Below are 16,270 nucleotides of genomic sequence, written 5' to 3'. Positions count from 1 at the left end.
AATACAGAACAAGCGATAAAAATAACAGAAACAGCTGGCTGTCTGGACAATAACCACAAGTTTCCTCTGCAATGTTGGGGCATCCATCTTCAGCCTACAGGCCTAGAATATCTGACAGACTTTCAGTGAAGCAAGAATTTTGAAGGACTGCCTTACCTTGTCTTGGCAAAGTTTAGCAGTTTCCTTCTTTTGTGCCTGCTTGTCCAGTTTGAACAGCATCCTGTCATCAGTCAAGGCAAGGGCAGTTTCTTGCCCAAATGGCTAGCTTTGCAAAAATAAAAGCAAGCTATATATGGAGGTTCTTCAATGCCCATCATCTTTTTTTTTTTAAAGTAAATTGGTGCTGCCAGGAGCACAGTGTCTCACTGTCATGAAAAGCCTTGTGTTATTAAACATTGTAAATGCCATATTCTGTAGGTCTTCAAAGTGTTTGAAGATCACCTAACATGGATAAAATTTGATTATTATAAATCACTACTAACCTGTATTTCTATATAATCCTAAATAGCCTTCAAGGACTAGAACTTTACATTACATTTTTAAATTATCTGCATAGGTACAATACCTTAAACAAGAGTACACACACACACACACACACACACACACACACACACACTGTTCTAACAGTGGCCCCTTAAATTTGTATTAGTATACAAAAATCCATACCAGCGTAAAATATTTGAGACTAGCGGTTGTTCAAAAGTAGACTCAACAATCCACCCATTTATTCCATCATTTCTATACTATACCTCACCTTTTCCCTTCAGAAAGAAATCCCTGAATCTAATCTCTTTTGTTTAGTCTTTTTCCTGACCATGACAAATTACAACTTGAAACAAACCCTCCTAAACAATGACAAACATCCATAATCTACTGGATGACCAGAAACCACCTACCTCCACATCTTGGAAACGTGGGCATCATGTTCTCTAGACTGCTTCCTGCTGTCTAGGGGCAATGGTATCTTTACGGGACCCTGAGAAAATAAGAATAATGGTGAAGTCTTGAGAGAGCTAGCTGTATTATTTTTGTTTAGTCTCTGTGTGATAGGAAAGTGTAGAGTTTATCTGAAGTCCTGGCTAGATAGTCTGTGAGGCTGGACCATCTCAGATAGCAGCTTTGAAGTTGTTCTGGATGCAAAATTTTGAGGAAACTGCAACAGAGGCATTTTGAGAGGGTGTATCACCTGGACTACTTGTCTTTATTGGTGTCTGGTCCTTTTTTTCTGAAAACACAGAAACTTTTAATTTATTTATTTAAAATGGAAACAAGCTTCTTTTACATGTCAATCTAAGTTCCCTCTCCCTCCCCTCCTCTCTTGTCATACCACTGACCCCCCTATCCCAACCACTTTTTGCTCCCCAGGGATGGTGAGACCTTCCATGGGGGATCTTCAAAATCTGTCATATCATTTGGAGTGGGGCCTAGACCCTCCCCAGTGTGTCTAGGCTGAGAGAGTATCCCTCTATGTGGAGAGGGCTCCCAAAGTTCATTTGTGTACTAGGGGTAAATACTTATCCACTACCAGTGGCCCCTTCGATTGTCCATACATTCAAACTGACTTCCTCCTTCAGGGGGTCTGGAACAACCCTATGCTGGTTTCCCAGCTATCAGTCTGGGGTCCGTGAGCAACCCCTTGTTCAGGTCAGCTGTTTCTGTGGGTTTCTCCAGTCTTGTCCTGACCCCTTTGCTCATCACTCCTCCCTCTCTGCAACTGGATTCCAGAGTTCAGTTCAGTGTTTAGCTGTGGGTGTCTGCTTCTGCTTCCATCAGCTACTGGATGAAGGTTCTAGGATGGCATATACGGTAGTCATCAATCTCATTATTTGAGAAGGGCTTTTAAGGTAGCCTCTCCACTATTGCTTAGATTGTTAGTTGGGGTCATCCTTGTAGATCTCAGGACATTTCCCTAGTGCCAGATTTCTCTTTAAACCTATAATGACTCCCTCTATGATGGTATCTCTTTTCTTGCTCTCCTCTCTATTCTTCCCCTGACTAGATCTTCCTGTTCCCTCCTATCCTCCCCTCCCCACCTCTTCTCTCCTTCTTTCTTCTAACTCCCTCTCCCCTTCCCCATGCTCCCCATTAGCTTAGGAGATCTTGCCCCTTTCCCTTCTCCAGGAAATCATGTGTGTCTTTCTTAAGTTCCTTCTTCTTTCCTAGCTTCTCTGGCGATGTGGATTGTAGGCTGCTACTTCTTTGCTCTAGATCTAAAATCCATATATGAGTGAGTACATACCATGCTTGTCTTTTTGTGCCTGGGTTACCTCACTCAGAATGGTTTCTTCTAGTTCCATCCATTTGCTTTCGAATTTCAAGATTCCATTGTTTTTTTTTTTCCACTGAGTATTACTCCATTGTGTAAATGTGCCATATTTTCTCCATTCATTCTTCAGTTGAGAGGCATGTAGGTTGCTTCCAGTTTCTGGCTATTACAAATAATGCTGCTATGAACACAGTTGAACAGATGTCCTTGTTGTATGAAAAACACAGAAACTTTAAAGGTAACATATATATCTGTATTAACACAAGTATGGAATGTGCAGTGTGCACAAGTAAGTTAAAGATGACTTTTTTTGTTTTATATTTGAGGTAAAAGGCATCTGTTAATTTTATAAATGTGTTTGGACTGTATAGCTAAACCTATTCATCACATATGAAAGAATGGCATGCATATAATAATAAGTCATGAGGACTCTGTAGCCAACAAGATTTATCATGTCTCATCCAGTCTCAGAGCTGTTCCCATGGTAGAGGGATAGGCATATATGTCACCTGTCATTTTTGTTTCTTTTTTATGTCTGTAGCCAAGATTTTCAAGAGGTCTTCCTCAATAAAATCTGATCTTCATTTATTTTAAAGAGAACCATAACTTTTTGTTTCCTGTGGAAACAAAGGCATAACCACTCCACGCCCCCAATACATTTTCTGAATTCTATTTTGAAGTTAAGACATTTTAAAAATACATAGGTTGGTTTAATTTAGCAATTTCCGTACTCCAAAGTCTCTCAGCAGCTATTGTTTTTTGTACACTAGCATTTAAAAAATCAAAGTCAACAAAGCACCGTGCAGCATCCAGACACCCTGTGTATTTCTCATCTTTGCATGGTTTATCCTTTTTATTTACTTTATTCTTTCTTGAAAGACTTTATTATTTTCAAACTATTTTCAATGACACTCTATACACATTTTCTTTTCTTTCTTTAGCATCTAAGCATATTTTAAAACATACTGTGCCTTTTTAGAGGTGTTTTGTGCCTAGACCTAGCTTTACTGAGAACCTGCAGCATTCTCTGACCATATGAGACAAATCTTAAACTGCCATGTGAGCCACCATGAGACTCAGTTTAGCTCATGGCATTTGAGCATGGTGCTGGCAGCTGGCTGCAGCCCGCAGGCAGTGGCTCTGTAGCCTGCTTGCCTGAGAGAGTGCAGGCCTAGGGGTCCACATCCACTTTTCTTAGCTTTCCCGTACCCAATGTTTGGATATTTGAGGCTCCACATTGGTCACCATATGTAACAAGTCTTTCTCTTTCCCTCCAGCCAGCTCCCAAATAATGACACAGAAACTTATTATTAATTATGAAAACTTGGCCTTTAGCTTAGGCTTGTTTCAACTAGCTCATACCTTAAATTAACCCATTTATATTAATCTATGTTTTGCAATGTGGTTTTACATCTTTTCCATCTTGCACCTCCTGTTTCTTCCCCACATCTGACTGGTGACTCTGCCTTCTTCTTCTTCCCAGAGTCTTCTCTGTTCCCAGAAATTCCACCTAACCTCTTCCTGCCTACATATTGGCCATTTGGCTCTTTATTATACCAGTGAGAAGGTAAAGGCACATCTTCAAAATGTAAACAAATATTCTGCAACAAACCATAATTCTAAGGAAAACCCTGGTAAGTAGGAGAAGAAATTTTTTTAAATACATTTACAGATTAGAGTACTATTCTAATGAATTAAAGTGGTAAAGGTTATCATAAAAATACAGCCTCATTCATACACTTGTACTTTGGAGAGGAAGGAAGGCTACTAAATGGAAGGTTAAATTCTTAGATAAGACACATTACAAACCCATAAGAGCCAAATGCACAATGATAATGAATGAATAACATGAAAAGGCAATTCACGAAACAAACAAACAAAAAAATCAAATGCCCTCCTGTAACCTTGGCTGAAATCATTTGATCACTATTGTTTTAGCTATCGGTAAGTGCTGAGCAACATGTTCCATAATACAGCATCATACCATCAAACCCAAATTACAGAGCCATCACAGTCAACATGGTGGAAGAGATTCCTCAGGCAGCAAGCAGCCAGATGCCTGCACAAGCAAGTCCATATGCTATTACAGGGGAAACCAGAAGCCACCCTCCTGTTCCACAGTAGACAATGTGTTATATGAAGTGATGGGGACCCTGAAATTTTTTTCTAAAAGTATTCATTAGAAAATTCTCACAGCAAAGTACAACTGAAGGAAGTACAGTGGGAAAGTGCAGCAGCTATGCTCTGACACAGGTGTGTGGGTGGCCATGAGCTCTATGCTTTCTAGAGTGAAGTAGAAGTCTAATAACTGACACCAAATAACCTAGTTAAATAATTCCCTACCCCCTTTTTGTTTTGTTTCTTCTCTCTCTCTCTCTCTCTCTCTCTCTCTCTCTCTCTCTCTCTCTCTCTGTTCTTTGAGACAGGGTCTCTGCTATTTGCTCTGGCTATCCTGAGCTCAGTATGCAGACAAGGGTAGTGTTGAACTTACAAGAGACCCTCCTGCCTCTGCCTTCCAAATGTCAGAGTAAAGGCATGGGACACCATGCCTGCTTTAAATATCCTCTTTATGTAAGTCTACAAAATGAGATACTATATCCTACATATTTGAAATTGGACAAATACGCCTTTTAAGATGGCATGACTGTTCATGCCTGTGATCGCAACACTAAGGCTAAGACAGGAGGACCACCGAGGCCTGCCTGGATTAAACCCTTCTGTTAGTGGAGCCCGGAGTACACAGCTCTGTGGTTTCCTTTCCCTCTGCTAGCTTCGCAGTTTCGGCACTGTGTCCTTTGGCTCTCAGGTCTCTTGACCAAGTTGTACACTTAGGTCTTCCAAGACCATCTGCCCCTACTTGAAGAGCGAGTGTTGAAGGACACATAATATTTGAACCCACAACACATGAGATAGGTAGAGTCCCAGCTTACTCGGCTGCTGACGTGGGAATGTCATAGGAACTGTGGATGTGTTGTGGGATTTCTGTCCCAAAACATGGAGGAAATTGCTGAACTGTGCTGAGACATACCCATAACTCTGTTTGCACAAGATGTAATTTGAATTCTATACTACCCACTCAGGTGAGAACATGAGATTTCGAGGTAGACTGACTATAATCTTCCAATAAAGCATATTTTAACTTCAAATGAAAATTATTGTCTCCAAAACTAATCTGTCTTTTGTATAGTGGAGACGCAAATATCCTAGGTGAAATTTGTTTTCAAGTGTAACACATTTCCATTATATTTGTAAACGTGCAGTAATTTAGAAGAGGCTGCTAGTGTTGTAGGCACTGATACTAAAATGGTTTTGCCTGGTTCACACAGTGCCCTGCTAATGTGCTTTTAATTGCACTTCAAAATCCATGCTAGGAGAGGAGAAGCATTGCTTTCCTTGGATAAGCGATTGTTGAAACAGCAGCGTGCGATTTTAGGTGATGAGCTTGGAGCGGCCTCCTGTGGAAGCATCTGGGTACTGCAATCCTAGACTGCCTTGGATGGGCGTTTATAGGAACCTTCTAGCTCCTTTCCAACTTTACAGTCAGTCGTGTGTTATGCTTCCTTTTACACCTGTGCATTTAATCTCCTTCTCTTCCATGAAATTTTTAAATATTTTTGCAAACAACAAATGATATATTTTTGCCGTTCTCTCCTCCCCAAAATGTCCCAATTGGTGATAAAATAAAACATTTTTGACTCTTTGGCATACACCTTTGATCCCAGCACTGCATGAGGGAGGCACAGGCAAGATGATCCTTGTGAGTTCGAGGCCAGCCTGATCTACATAGCAAGCTTCAGGACTACAAAGACCCTGTCTCAAAAACAACAACAAACAAAAAAATATAAATATGTTTCGTAGAAACCCTTAACTGAATTAGTCTCCATCATGACATTTGGGACATTTGGGAGCCAATAGGAGGAAGTGGAAACGGCTGTTATCTTCCCATGCGCCTTCCAGCAGCGGGAAGAATTGCTGTGCAGACTACTGAGATGATCTTTGGCTCAGAAGAAAGAGAGGTACAATACAGAAAAAGGAGCAGAGGGCCTGGAGAGAGCTCAGTGGCTAACAGCATAGCTGCCTTTATAGAGAATCATGTTCTGTTCCCAGCATCTACAGCCAATGGATCACAACTTCACACACCAAATAAATGAATATAAATAAAGTTTTGGATTAGAATAAAAACAAAATAACAAAGAAAATGAAGTGCACAGGTAAATTAATTACTGTACTGTATTGATTGAAACTATATTGTTGATCTATTGGGATTCATTTTTATTAATGTAATATACCAGTTGTGATGGCTAATCTTGGTTGTCACTTTGACACACCTGGGAGGGGTGTCTGGATTACAGACTTGCATTTATCAGATTGGCCTGTGGGCATGTCTATCACGAACTTTCTTGACTGCTGATTAGCATAGGACTAAGCCCACAGTGAATGACATCATCCCTAAGCAGGTGGCCATGAGCTGTGGATGAAAGGTAGCTGAATGGAACTCTTACAGCAAGCCAACAAGCAACTTTCCTGTGTCAGTTTTCTGTTTCCAGCTACTGTCCTGAGAACCTGCTTCGACTTGCCTCCATAATGAACTATAATCTACAAGGTAAAATAAACCCCCTTTCTCTTCAAGTTGCTTTTAGTCATGGTGTTTATCACAGTGACAGAATACCAGTCTTAGGTTTAATCTCAAAATGTGGGTGGGGCTGTGTAGCTCAACTGGAACTGTTCTCCTCACATTCAAGAAGACCTGTGTTCAGTAACCTATCACCATATAAATTAGGTAGGGGGATGCACACTTACAATCCCACCACTGAAGGGGCAGAGGCAGGAAAATAAGATGTCCAAGGTCATCCTTAACTACATAGTGAGTTTGAGGCCAGCTTGGACTACATGACACTCTGCCTTAAAAAAAAAAAGACATACATGGTAGCTAAAAGCTTTCCATATATAATTATTTCAGTTGCCTGTCCTTGTTTTAGGGATGCTAGTCCATCCCTCTTCCATCTATTTATCTTCTTCTCTGATTTGATTTGATCTTCATACTTCATCTGGTGTTCTCTGATAAAGGTGTTATCCACAGACACAGTAACACATCAGCTGAGGCTGTCCTGAAGAAATAGGGACAGTTCTAAAGTTCACCATAGGGGTGACTGTGCCATCCCAGCATTCAGTAGTCAGTACGGCAGCCTGCTGCAACTCTCAGAAACTGTAGGTGCTATTGATCATTTGCTTTTGTTCATTTGAAACACAGACTCTGCAGGCTTCAGACTAACCCCCTTGGGGAATTCAGGTACCCACCTGAGACATTGCCTACTAGCAGACCCTCAGAAATGAGAGCAGAGCTGGCATTAGGTACCACAGATATCCTGAACATGTGTGCTCCAACTTCACATGGCTGACACATGCCTGGAGAAGTATACATCAGACGAGTCATGCTAAACTCTTAAAGACATTGTCTAAGTAATGAAACCATGCAGTGAACCACCTATACATTAAACTCCATTTCATATGTAAATAATGCTTTGCTTTATAAATCAAGATGTAGGACTCTTGAAGCAGAGAAGAATGTCACCCTAGAACTTTTATTACAGGTGACAAACCTTTAGTGGGATCATGTGTTCACATTATACTCAAATAGGAGATCTTATCAGTAGAATAGTTTGAACCCAAATCTGCCTTAGAGATGGTAATGCATACACTGAAGCTGAAAACCCAGCTTAGGCTTCAAGGAGTGGTTGATCTGGAGACCAAAATAGTATCACCACGTATTGGCTTCTTGATCAATTTCTGCCTGTCTCCCCAGGTATTCACTTTGTCTTCAAAGATGGATTCATGGAGTCAACCTTGGATGATGCCGCCAGAGGTGAGTCAATATCTAAGAAGGAATCATATTTGAGGACTCCTCATTAGACCACTTTTTAAAAGATTAAAATAATCTACAGATTAAACAGGGTTTAAGAAGCAAGACTTTGACCCTGTTAAGGTCCATAGGGAGGTTTCCTTTTTGCTGTGATACAGATAGATGTCTGGCCTGTCAATCAAGGGAGGAACACACATTTCACAGGCTGCGTAATGCACCAAATTCAATGTAGGGAGGAACTTGTCCAGCAAGTGGTTCCTCCTGTCTCATGAGTTCTAGGGAAGCAAATTAGACCCAGAGAATAGTGGGGGTTTAAAAAGATGCTTCCAATGTGAATAGGGATCAAGATTCTGTAGGCTCAAGCTCATTTATTTATCAAGAAAAAAAAAAAAAACACCTGCAAATCAAAGTCTTGCCAGGATCTCCAGCACTCTGGACCAGCCATGTCCCCAGGTTCAGCTTCAGAGCACACACTCACTAGCTCTCTCACCCTCAGCATCCACTCAGCTCAGCCTGGTCCTTTCAGAATCAAGAGACTCTCATGTCAAAAGACACTGCACATTTCAAAAAATATCACTGGCATCTTGCACTCAGGACTTTGGGGAGAACATTGTTAGATGAGTCTGAAGTTTATAGAAGGCTCCACTTTGCAGTCTTCTTTACTTCAGGTATGAGATTCAGAAGTAGCCACAAACCTCCCGCATCAACCTTGCATATTGAAGGCAAGTTTGATACAAAGAAAACCTTTGTATACGCTAAATATAAGGGCATTGGGGAACGTTTTAAGAACTGTCAATATCATTGGTGTCAAGTCATTAATTTCTATGCTTTTTCAGAAAACCTTGTAAAGTGATGGAATTTGTTGACAATGTTCTCCCTCTTCTATTTGTTTTGCAAGGAACTTCAAGTCCTTTCTGTATGTAATCTTCAATCTGCCAAATTGTGTGCATGACTCGTGTTAGTGGAGAGAGGTAATTGCTCATTTCAACATTCTGAATCTAGCTGTCTATGGCAAACACATTCCCCACACAAGATAAGTGAACAGAGAGATCATAAACGATGCTCTGAGCTACACCGCTGCCTGATCAACCCAAAGAAAACCCCATCAAGTCTTCTAAAGAACTGTTGGTAAATTATTTAAACCTGGCTAAAGAAATTATTTTAAAAGATTTCTCATAGACAGAAAAACTCTTCTGAAAGTTCTACACACACACACACACACACACACACACACACACACACACAGAGAGAGAGAGAGAGAGAAGAGAGAGAGAGAGAGAGAGAGAGAGAGAGAGAGACTCAGGAAGACCATCCATTGCATTTCTGAATCTGTAAGGAAAGGAAGAGCCTCATCATGCTTCCTCCAGAAGTAATTTTTAGTAAACATGTGGGACAGCTAGGAAGCTGGCCTGGAGAGAGCAGTCACACAGTCATCCACTAGCTAATCTCAGACTAGTAGCAAGCACAGTAGTTGAACTGAATATCCCATGCTAAGCTGAGATTCCCAAAGGATGCTAAAGCTTCCTAGGGCACTAGTTCCATTTTCCTTAACAGAATGTCTTAAGGAAAACATTGCCAGTGTTTTCTCATCGAATTCCCTCAGGCCAAACAGTCCTGGTGAGCACAGTTTGATCCCTAGATGCTGTGTAGAAAGCCAGATGTGGGGGACAGGGGCATTGCATCTGCAGGGCCAGAACTCTCATGACAGTGTGAAATCACCCAGAGTTTCAGTGGGCCACATAGACTGCAGTGCAAAGCCTAGTGGAGACAGTAAGAAAGACTCTGCTTTAACCAAGTGAGAAGTCAGAACTCACTCTTTTGTTGTTGTTCTTAGAGACAGGGTTTCTCTGTGTAGCTTTGGCTACCCTGGAACTCACCTTGTAGACCAGGCTGGCCTCTAACTCATGGTGATCCACCTGCCTCTGCCTCTCAAATGCTGGATTAAAGAAGTGCACTACAACCCCCAGCAAGAACTAACTCTTAAAAGTGTTAACTCTACACATAATGGCATATGTGCTCTCATACACCCCCTCCAAACACACACACACTTGCACAAATAATAAATAACCAAAACCAGCAAATACACGTGGAAAGAAGCCTCTATAGTGACAAGCCAATGCTGATTTTTAAAGATTTAGAACACAAAAAAATTTGTATTTTTAGATACAGAATACAAAATTGTCTCCCATAAGAGGCTTAAATAATTAAAGATGTGTATTTCTGAATTTGAAAGATTTTAAGCAATTAAAATTATTGTTAAACTAGAGAGATGATTTCATAGTAAAAGCCACTTGCTGCACTTGCCAAGGACCTGAGTTCCATTCTTACCACACATATTGCGTAGGTCACCAAAGCATGTAAATCCAATTCCAAGAGAACCAACGCTCTCTTTTAATATTCACAGACACCCATTTGCATGAGGCATGTGCTAACACAGACATGCATACACACAAATAAAAAAATTATTGCTAATAAACTGAAAAATATGTCAACATTTTAATAACAAAAGTGAAAATAACTTTGTAAATATGAAATAGAATTTTTAAAAAGAAATACTGTGACATAAATTTCAGAATAGATATGGATAAAGAGAGAATTAACAGACGAAAAGATTTATCTGAAAGAAATACCAAGGATCTAGATAAAAAACGGAGATCAATAACATGATAGACAAAGAAAGATGTAGAAGAGAGAATAAAAATCCTTAATATATGCTCACCAAGCATCTTAGGGAAGAGAATAGAGAAAATAGAGGTATTGCAGTACTCATGGAGAAAATGAAGAAGAATTTTCTAAAATTTATGAAATGCATAAATTCACAAGAAAGAGAGGGCAATATATAACAGCTGAGCTGAATAAAAAGAAATTTACAAAGATGCACAATAGTACAAACCACAAAATGATGCATTGGCATCAACCTGAGAGGAAAGGGATGCTGACCAGTGTCTTAGTAGTAAGACAGAGCAGAAGAGGCACGGTCCCTTCAGAGGGTGGGAAGTAGCTGTGTATTTGGCAAAACTGTCTCTCATGGACAACAGTGTCAGTTGAACAAAGTCCTGTTTGCTATGGACAGCTCTTTACCACAGGAACTTCTAAAAGAGGAACTTCTACAGTGGAATTTGTCACCAAAAGGGAGTCTGAACTGTAAAATGACTAAGTTGGTGGCTAAATCTAATATGGCGTAATATGTATGAAAACAAAGAAAGGGGGACCAGGAAGAAGAAAAGGAGAAATGAAAAGCAAGCAGAAAAGGACAAGAGGGGAATTAAATTTTAACACCTGGATCAGAAGTAGGCAGCTTATTGTAAAGTGTCCTAAGACGTTTATTTGGGGGGAACAGTCTTGAACATACATACTTACTTTAAACTTAAGTTGAGTATGTATAATAAAATTGTCAGTATTAATTCCTGAAGAAGTATAATGTTTTAACATGGGGAAACATATTAAACAAATTACTGAGTTAATTTCTAAAAGGCAAGAAGAAGAAAGAAACAAAAGTTAAACAAGTAGTACAAACTTTACTTTGATATGGTTGAAGTCCGAATATTTTTTAAGAATCATAACAAATGCAAATGAATAAAATATCACTTTTGCGAATCAAGTTTTTTAAATCTAGATATACTGTTTCAATAGCAGCATCTACAACACGGGAAGATTAAAAATAAAAAGATAAAAAGAATCACTAGATAATAACAGAGATATCTACACTAATATTGGAGAAAACAGAATTTGAGACTGTGATCATTACTGGGAATAAAAATGGGTATTATATGATGGCAAAATTTTTCAATTTTTATATGACTATAATTTAAAACCTGGATGTACATACCTCAATAATTGTGGATCATTTTGAAGACAGCAAATTAATACAGAAAAATATTAAATAGCAAAGCTATCAAAGTTGCTACAAGTAATACTTAGGTTAATAATCTATTACCTGTAGAATATAGTTTTCCTCAAGGTCCAAGAAAGGTTCACAAAGATGCCTCTCCAGAAATTAGCATCACAAAGACAATATTCTCTAGAAATAATGGTCAAAAAGTTAAGCAACAATTACAAATCTGATAGAAGACATCAAGTTAAACACTCAAGAAGTCCTATGAATTTTAACCAAAAGAGTTCAGAGAAAAACACAATTAAAAACACAGAGAAGGAACAAATTTTTAAAGGAGCTGGAAAGATAAATGGTATTATCTTGAAAGGGGTATTGAGGTGAGCATGCATCTTCTCAATGGAAACCAAATTAGAAAAAAACAATATAAAGCAAATAACAATAAAATAGAGTATCATAAATGACAAAAATATCCTTCAAAGACAAAAGCAAAATACAATTCCAAGTATAGAAAACTTATGGCCACTGGTAAAGAGCTGCTCTTCACACAGAAGGTAAATGGTCCAAAATGGAAGCTCAAAGGTGCAAGAAGAAATGAATACCAACAGAGGTGACATTGTGTGGATAACTATAAAAGAGTACTGACTATACAAAACAAGAAGACAACACATTACAAACAGACATAGTACTGCATACAGAGGTGAAAACAACACTACATGTTTGACACCAGCCTATTCTACACAATTAATTCAAGGCAATCCTATACCATACAGAGAAACTGTCTCCAAAAATTTATGTTATGGAGAAAATGGATAAATATAGATAGATGATACATATATAGGAAGGTAGATAGATGAAGGATATATAGATGGTAATGGTAGATGGATGATGCGTAGATAGATAGATGGTGTAAAATCTATTGGTTGGCAGAACAGAAGTCAAGAGAACAAGAGAGTAGGGTAAATGTGTCCTAAAGTTTCAAGTCTAGGACTCTTGTTCTCAAAGTTGTAACGCCCAAATTAGCATTGTCAATATCACTTAGAAAATTATAAGAAATGTAAATTTTCAGACCTTCTGAGTCAGAAACCCAGAACACAGGGTTGATAAATTTGTACTTTGACAAACACTTGAAACAATTTTGACAGATGGTGGTTGTGCACACCTCTAGTCCTAGCAGGAAACAGAGGCAGGTGGATCTCTGTGAGTTTGAGGCCAGACTAGTCTACAGAGTGAGTTCCAGGACTAGGCTGTTACACAGAAAGACCCTGTCTCAAAACCAAAAAACAAACAAACAAAAGAATATATACACATAGTAAACAAATGAAAGAATTGAATCATAATGATATTTAATCAAAATACAAGGTAATTTTGTGTAGCAATTTCCTCCAAGATAAAACCAATGTAAGAGAGACATTAATTAAGACATAGAATAGTCTAAAGGGAGAACCATGATGTTCTAGGTCAATGGTTCTCAACCTTCCTAATACTATGATCCTTTAATACAGAACCTCATGTTGTAATGATGCCCAACCATAAAATTATTTTTGTTGCTACCTAATAACTGTAATTTTATTGTATAAATTTTGTTATAAATTTATTGTTATAAATTTTATTGTAAATATCTGATAGACAGGACATCTGATATGTAGCCCCTGTGAAAGGGTCAGTCCAACTTGAAGGGGCCACAAGCGAAAGGTTGAACACCACTGTTCTAAGAGGAGGTGAAACATTCCATCCTGCGAGAAAGCTCATTAAGCTAAGGAACAAAACGAATCAGTAGCTCAGGAAGTCCTTGAAACTGACTAGAATCACTAGGCCTAGTCATATACAACCCCAAGAGTATATTAACAATAAAGACAGCTGAGAGATATTTTCAGACAAGATGATGCCTAAAAGAAACTCAAGCCAGCTGAGCCATCTGGAAAAAAAAGACGAGACAAACTTCTGGAAGATACTCAGGCCAACTGGACTACCTGGAAGGATGTTCTAATATGTTGAGCTGCCTGCAGGTGGTGCAGTGCAATCCAGCTGTCATGAACTGTCACCTGTGCTAGGGTGGGCTTTGATGATACAGTTGTTTTTGAGTCATTTCTGCTCCTAAATAACCCCTCACCCACGCTCCTGTGAGTAACCCCCAATAAAACCGAATGGTTCATGAAGTTGGACTTTGGTGTTATCTGTAATTTAGTCGGTATTCATTTCCTTATTGGGGTAATAGAATTTTGTCTCTGCCTCCCAAAAAAAGTGCCAAGTCATGAACAAAAACCATGTGGTATAAACTTAACAGTTTCTTAAAAAACTAGACAGTTGGAGATTGTATGTGAGAGGGAAAAAAGAAACAAACATTCTAGACTTTACGCTTTACACACAGACACACACACACACACACACACACACACACACACACACACACACTGTCTCAAAATAGATCACAGATCTAGATGTAAAACACAAAATTTAAGTTGTAAGATAAAATAGGAGAAAATATAGGTAGCCTTGGATTTAGTAATATCTATTCTTAGATAAAACGTAAAATACACATGGAAAACTGGGTTGGATCTAATTAAAATTTTAAAGTCCTGCCCTTTAAAAGATACTTTGCTTTAAAAACAGTAGCAACTATGAAAAGAAAGCAAAAAAAACTAACTGCACATAAAGTTAGTTCTAGTTAATAGTGATTCTTTCCATAAAAGTATGAGTTAAAAATCCTAATATTGCACACACACATAGAGGGGTTGAACAGTTAATAGGTCACATAGTTGGAGACATTTTCATTTATGAGTAGAGGGTTATAGGATAAAGAAAGGGAAGAAGATAAAAGCTTGTGTGGTAACATCTTAAAGGCATTAGTAGGAACATACTCTTAACATAAATGTAGATACTTCATGTAAAAAATATTTACAAATGTGCTGCTTTTGTGGCCCTGCTTGGAGGCATCTGATGCCAGGGGTCTGTTCACCAGATCAGAACTCGGCAATAGGATCCAACACACCCCCAGATACTGCAGTTCCACCTCCACCAACCGGCCCAGGTAGACCAGAGGCTGTTTCTGATTCCGCTTCTTCAGCCCTCCTCAAGGGACACCTGAGGCCAGGGGTCTGCTTACCGAATCCGAACTCAGCAGTGGGACCCAACACACCCAGACACTGCCAAGGCCCCAGTAACAGTGCCACCTTCATCCATGAGAAAAGACAGACATCAGAGTATTAGAACTGTTTGCATCTACCAGAAGGGAATCTTGATCCCCTACCCACCAGAAGAAAGGATGAGAAGAGGACAATCTAAAAACACATTCAACAACAGAAAACCCAATATGACACCACCGGAGACTAAGAACCATACACCAGCAAAACCTGAACATCAATATGAAGATAAAACAGAAGAGAATGACCTAAAAAACATCTTCATGAAAATAATAGACAGCCTCAAGGAAGACATGAGAAAGTCCCGTAAAGAAATGGAAGAAAAACAAACCAAAAATTGCAAGATATCAACAAATCTCTCAAGAAAAAAGTTCAAGACCTAAAAACTGAAATAGAGACAATAAAGAAAGCACAATCTGAGGGAATGCTGAAAATAGAAAAGCTGGGTAATCGATCAGGAACTACAGATGTAAGCATAACCAACAGAATAAAAGAGATAGAAGAGAGAATCTCAGGAGTTGAGGACACACTAGCGGAAATAGATTCATCAACCAAAGAAAATCTTAGGTCCAAAAAATCCCTAACACAAAATATCCAGGAAATATGGGATACCATGAAAAGACCAAACCTAAGAATAATAGGTATAGAAGAAGGTGAAGAAATCCAACTCAAAGCCACAGAAAATATATTCAACAAAATCATAGAAGAAAACTTTCCCAACCTAAAGACATGCCAATGAAAATACAAGAAGCCTACAGAACACAAAATAAACTAAACAAAAAAAGGTCTCCTCGACCCCGTCAAGGGTCCTACCCTCCTTGGGGAACAGAGGGGGGATGTTGTGTGAGGCAGGTGGGGAGTTGGGGGGAGGTTGGGGGAGGGGAGGGAGAAGGATTAGGGATTGACATGTGAAGCAAACTTGTTTCTAATTTGAACTAATAAAAAAATTAGCACAAAAAAAGGTCTCCTCGCCACATAATAATCAAAACACCAAAAAATACAGAATAAAGAGAAAATAAGAGCAGCAAAGGAAAAAGGTCAAGTAACATATAAAGGCAAACCTATCAGAATTACACCTGACTTTTCCATGGAAACTCTGAAAGCCAGAAAGTCCTGGATAGATAGTCTACCTACACTAAGAGACCATGGATGCCAGCCCAGACTACTAT

This window comes from Cricetulus griseus, assembly GCF_003668045.3.
Source record: "Cricetulus griseus strain 17A/GY chromosome 1 unlocalized genomic scaffold, alternate assembly CriGri-PICRH-1.0 chr1_0, whole genome shotgun sequence".
NCBI lineage: Eukaryota > Metazoa > Chordata > Mammalia > Rodentia > Cricetidae > Cricetulus > Cricetulus griseus.
The sequence above is the reverse complement of the archived record's forward strand: the minus strand, read 5'-3'. Positions refer to the sequence as shown.